This window comes from Alligator sinensis, unplaced genomic scaffold, assembly GCF_000455745.1.
Source record: "Alligator sinensis unplaced genomic scaffold, ASM45574v1 scaffold160_2, whole genome shotgun sequence".
Taxonomy (NCBI): Eukaryota; Metazoa; Chordata; order Crocodylia; family Alligatoridae; genus Alligator; species Alligator sinensis.
The window spans coordinates 301,183-307,674 of record NW_005842717.1 but is presented as its reverse complement, the minus strand read 5'-3'; positions in this window follow the sequence as shown (position 1 = coordinate 307,674).

The following is a 6,492-nucleotide window of genomic DNA, read 5'->3' as shown; positions in this document are numbered from 1 at the left end:
CGAGGTAAGGCATTGCTTAACATGTTGTGCAACCATACCGCCATAGTTCTGCCTTACTGGGATACTTTGCAAAGCTATCAGGGAAAGGACCTGGTTGACTTGAGCAGCACACAGTGTAATGAGCAGGGTTCCTGGTTTTCTCTGATAAAAAAGTCCCCAATTTTCAGATTAAAAAAAGGAACCCCAAATCCACATTTTTCCATGATCAAAATGTCTGCTCCTCACCCAGACTGTCTCCTAGTATGCTACACATCCTGGGCACACTGATTCTCAACCAGGGGGCCAGGGGACCTTGAAATCTTTCCAAGGGTGCCATGGATGGTAAGCAAAATATATATATATATGAGTGGTGTTTCATTTTGATCATGGAAAAATGTGGATTTTAGGTTCCCTTTTATAATCTGAAAATGGGGGATTTTTTTTTTTAATCAGAGAAAACCAGAATCCTTGGTAATGAGCATGCTAAATTTAAAGGAGCCAGGCTGCCCTGGCAGGCAGAGAAAAACAAGCTAGTGGAGATATGCAGCACTGTAAACTTCCCTCAATATCTGGAGTTGTTGCCAAAGGAGACCTGTTGGAATGGAGTCATTAGGTGAGATTCTCATCTCCCATATACGAACAAATGTTTCTTGTCCTTCTTGTGCTGGACAAGATGAAGAAATCTCACCTAAAAGCTCCAGAACTATAAAGCATGTTCAAAGAACCCCACAGTTTGTTTGCTTGTTTTTTTTTAAAGCTGATTTTATGATAGCTTGGGGGACTGTGGCAAGGAGGCAACTCAGAATTTTTTAATGCCTGCAGCTGGCAATACAGACCATCTCCCCCCGTGCTGATTATCATTGGCTCTAAGCCAAAGGGGCTTTTAATGTCTTTACTACAGCTGATCACACTTTCTGAAACAACTAGAGGCTGCTCTGCTAATACCATCTTGCACACAACTGCCTGGTAATCTGGAAGTTTGAGAGCAACTTTTATAAACAGTCCAAAGATCAAACAGCAAAGGCATTATTGGAAAAATAAGAGAGTGTTTTCTGTGACATGTTTTTCTATGAGTTTCCACTAAGTAACTGTCAAAATGGCTGAGACATTTGACCTTCTTTCATCTGACATTATACAGTGGAAATAAGAAAAAATCCATTATTAGTCATCATTTTCCTTAACCCCCCAAGAGTTATGTGAAGGGAGAACAGAGCTAGTGCAGGTAAGCTCTGAACCTAGCAGAGCTGGAACACCAACCCACTCCTGCTATACCAGGACATTACATATTCATTCTTGCAGCAATGGGGACTATCTGCCTACACTGCCCAGAACTTCTTTAGGAAAGTCTCCAAAACATCATTAACTTTAACTGTGATAGTGCAGCTGGAAGCAAGAACTAGATGCAGCCTAATGTGTCCAATGCAATCTCTGGAAAGTAGCAGCAATTACTTTTCATAACAGTGTTGTTGCACATTGATGATTGGCCTCATTGATGATTCTATTCATCTTTATGAATAGGCATCCTGATTTGGACTTGTAGTGTGAACAGAGGAAAACAGCATTTTTTGTTAGCAAGAAGCAAGACATGGGGCGTGATTCTTACTGCCACTCAGTCCTCTTCACACCAGTCAGGAAGTGTAAAGGGGCCTTAATGTTACCAAGGGTCAGAGCTGTTGAGATAATGTTACTCCCTCTTTTTTTCTAATAGCATTAACATTTTGTGGGGGTATATGCAAGCAGTTCCTTGGTACAGAAGTTCAGGTGCTATGGAAGAAGGAAGCTGGTACAGGATAATGTTAGTTATATATTCAGGAAGAATCAATACTATACACCAAGGAGAAACAACAGCCTTGTTATCCAAAGAAGCTGCAACAGTAGCAATTGAGTGAACACAGGTCAATGAAAAAACAGTAAAGGCTTGACTCCAGTCAGCCCAACAAGGTAACAACTACACAAGCTTATACATGAGGGCATTATGTGAGTAATAAGGCAGAGAGTCTTTTCTTTAACTAACTTTCAAAGCATGGTGGCTGCCCTCCCAAAGCTTGAGTTGACTATGTTATGAGAGGCTGCTGTACAAAAATGGAAAGTAACAGAAATTGGTTACCTAAGAGAGGTAGCAGCCTTTAATATTGGACAAAAATAATGATAGTGGGGTAAGACTTGTGGACTTTTTATTAGCTAGTGATATGGACTGAAATCTTGGCATAAAAACATTTGTAACTTTACCTGGCTATCCTTGGAAGGATAATATAGGAATATGATTGGCCATCGTAAATAGCTAAGACCAGTACTGGATGTTTGAGCCTTTAGGGAAATGGATATACACAATGGCATCAGTTGTTTATTAACTGACAAAAGTTAAGTTGGAGGCATGTATAAGGAAGAACCCTGCAGGGAGAATGTGAAAGATGCGACATAGAAATTTGCTTAATCCTGAAACCCCCCCCAAATTAAGACAACTGCAGAAGGCCATTTCTCAGTGATGAATGGCTTATAGACCATGGACATGGAGAATAACAATATAAGCATCTGCATGGAAAGATTCCCCTCTCCCAAAATACCCCACAAGAAAACAAAAGCTGCAGACAAAGTCAAACTTGGGAAACAGACGAGAGAAGGAAGAGGGTTCAAGGTAATATATGAAGAGGGGAGATCTGATGGAGAGTGCAGGTTTGAAAGGGAAAGGGGACGAAATTAACTTGAGGAAGGAAATAAAGAGTTTCAGAAGTGGACCTCTGAGTTGGAAGATGCCAGTGGCAAGGCAAACCCTGGGTGCAAAATGAGAAGGAACGATGCACAGAAAGTGCATGCGATTGTGACAGAGGCAATTAGGCAGACTTACAAATTGCATAAACATGAAGACAGTAAACTTTTGATGAAAGAACAGGAAAAGATCATGGAAGGGACCTTTTAGCAAGTTACTCTACCACCCAGATTCCACACAGCTCCACTGTATTTGACTCAGGTGATTCTTTTGTATTGAATGTTAATTTAGATGGTAGATACCACAGTCCAAAATAAGGAAGCTGAGAAATGGCAAATCTTCTGGGCTCAAAAATGTCCCTGTAGGAAGGTGAAAGCGGGAGGAAGCACTGCAGTCTATCTGCTAACAAGACTAGCATGCAGGTTCTGGGTCACTGAACAGGTCCCTGCAGAGTGGTGCATGAGACTAGCAGCTGGATTGCCAAAGAAAGGTGACGTGAAAAGGCAGGCACTGGAAGGACACAATTCTACCCTCAAACAAAACAAGATCATTGCAATACTTGCATGGAAATGGAGCAGCTGAGAAAAAATTTAGACAGGGCCAGGCCAATTTTAAAACTGGAACAAATATTTTCCTTAAGACAAATGATGGAGAAATATGTGGCATACTAGAGGGCAAATGCTATCAACTTCATCAGTTTTGAAAAGGAATTTGATTTACCCCTGGACCATACACCTAGAAGAAATTGTGACCTGATGGTCTCCCTCGGAAGTTTTTCTTAACTTCACTGAGTTATTACAGAAAGATTAAGGTTAATAGCAGACACTCAAAACTGGTTCTAGATTATAAGCGACTGCTAAAAGGGTAAAACCTCTCACCTTTGGTTTTATGAAGTCACAGAATGAATACAATGGAGAATGGACCTGACAAGCAGTAGTTAATTGGATAGCAGAAGCTACAGGACCTGGAGTTTGCTGTTTGCCAGCAGGACATCATCACTGGCAAAAAGACAGAATGGTAGAGATGGAAGCATTTAGTGCACAGCAGGAAGAGGTCAGAGGTGAGAAAGGTCAGGGATGCAGAATAGATAACTGGAAAAATTGCATGCAAGGAACTGAAGCAAACTAAAACATTGGTACTTGGGAAACACCACGGAGTGCTTGTGTGAGGTAGCATGAGGATAGTGAAGGCAACTGCCATTTCTAATAGGTTCAAGTGATACTAATGTGAGGATAAGGATGATATTCAGTGTAGAAGGTTTAGCACTTTCTTGGGCAGTGCAGAGACATGGGTGAGGAAGGAGAGAGGAATGAGAGGTATCTAGAAGTGGTTCACCATCAAGGTCTTCGAAAGATTGTAGAAGTCTGTTGAGATTACAAGGTCTAGGATCTAGATACAGATCCCAGACCTGCACTGGAAGACAGTGCAGAGTTGATATCCAAACTGCTATACCAGAGGCAAATGAGAGGACTTGGTCACATGCTCAGGATGGAGGATGAAAAGAGCCCAGATCTGAATCTGCATTGGCTATTACTAAAAAGGGGGCAGTCTCCTGTCCCTTTCAGAATCGTAATTCTTGAAAGTCCTACTACTTTCTTCTCTGCCTGTATCCCACCCCACTCATTTCAAGAGGTAGAGGGGCAGAAGTAAGAGCTGCTGGATTCTCACAAACACAACCTGTAATTGCTGACTATGGCAGCAGCAGATGAAGGAAGATATACAAATGTACTAGAGAAAATTTTACAGTTCTCTTCCCCTCTCCCCCCACCCATTCTCTTATTTTGAGGGTGGAGCTGAGTTGCAGAAACTCCAAGAGGTACCTCTCAGCCTCCAGTAATGTTCCAGGTAGCAATATCCACGGTGAGATAACGACGCCATCAGGGCTGGGAGCTTTGTTATGCTCGTAATAGTCTCCCCTATCACTTTATATACATTGAATCAAAAAGCCTAACAAATTATACTAAATAAATCAGCAAAGGTCCTGGTTTTCCCTATTAAAAAAACCCCATATTATCCAATAAAACCACCCAAATCTGTTTTTCCACAGATAAAATGAAACACTAATAACAAAGCTATTTGGAAGCTTATCAGTGCCTCAATCATAATAATAAAATAAATTCTAAATACCTGTATATTTTAGCATTTAATTTTGGTTTTTCCCCCTGCCCCCTTTGCTCACTAGGATGCGGGTCCAGCTGCGGCTGTCTCCACTGCTGCTTTGTGGTGCTGAGCAGCCCTGATACGTCGGTGCCCCTCACTCCCATCCCAGCCCTCCCACCAGCCCTGCTAGTGACCCTCACTCCCAACTTTTTGCTCACACACTGGGGGCAAGGGAGTGGGTGTGTGGGGAAAGGGGGCACAGGCACCGAGTTGCAGGTGGGCCGGACCAGCTCTGGGCAGGAGCTCCCCCATAGCTGTCAAGATGAGGCACTGCATCGGCATGGAATTGTGCCCCTGGTGCTGCTGGGCAGGCAGGGGGTGCCTCATCTTGATGGCCATAGTGCCTTGGCACTTCCTTTTGTGCTGGGCCCTGCCCACTGGGCAGCAGAGTTGGCTCCTGTCTGGAGCTGATCCAGCCTGGCTGCAGCCCTGTACCCTGCTGTGGGCTCAGAAATCTGGGGGAGCACATGTCCCTTCTCAACTCCCCTCCACTATGTTGCCTGTGCTCTCCTACCTCCTGTCATGTAGTCTGTGCTCCCTTGTCCACCCCCATAGTTTTACCTGGAGGGAGCTGCTCTCCACACATGGCAGCCAGGTTGTGACATGTGTGCATGCTCACATGCACACAGTGCCCCCCCTGCATCCTACTCCCTCCACCCCAAGCAGCCCCTTGCAGGCTGGAACTCTGCCAGCCTGCAAAGGGAAACCCACTGTTTCCTAAGCTTTTCTCCTTTAAAAAGGAGAAAATCTGTGTTTTTTCATGGCAAATGGAAAACCTGATCCCTTTAAATCAGATTGTTTCCGGTAGCTCCTGCCCCTAAGATGGTCTCCAGTCTGGAAAGTTTAAGAGTTAATTGGGACTGAGAAAGGACCTGGACCTTTCTAACTCAAAAACACCACCAATTCGGTCTTATGCCCTCTGTTGGCATAGCAATTTATAGATTAATCTTTGAGGAAAGGTGGGGATTATAACATTTGGAAAATTTGTATTTTTTGAAGGCACCAGCCCAGAGCAAGTAAGACCAAAAGTTAACAAAGTGATTTAAGACTACCCAAAGAAAAACAGATGCATCAGAAGGAAAAGAACAGAGCATATATAGTTTTTTTGCCAGTCTCCTCCCTCACTCATTTCCAGAAACAGAATCAATATTTTGCTCAGTGAAAGTAATTCACATTTGTCCCAGCACATAAAAGTCTGTTAGCCTTCCAGCTGCCTTATGAATTATAAATGATGCCACAATAGGCCCCTTTTACCATCCCTTCTTTCCATTTTTAAGGGGGTGGAATAGATGAATCTATGGTCCTCAGCGTTTCAGGAGGCAGAAACTTAGCATCAGGCATGATTTCAGATGCAAATGGTTTCATTCACTTGATACAGGGAACCTGCCCCTCTTTATTGGCAGCAAGACCAGCATTCCATGGCTCCAAAATAAAATAAAATAAAATAAAATAAAATAAAAATAAAATCTAGAAATGGAACAAAACCCCTGGTGGAGGGTGGAAAAGGCAGGAGAATGATGGACACAGCTGCTATACACCGCACCAAACGTAAGATCTGAGAGTCTTGCCTAGCAGGAGGCCATGAACATTATTGAAAAGCAGGACTCCCTCTGTTGGGCTGCAAACTTCTCTCTCTCAAAAAGGCA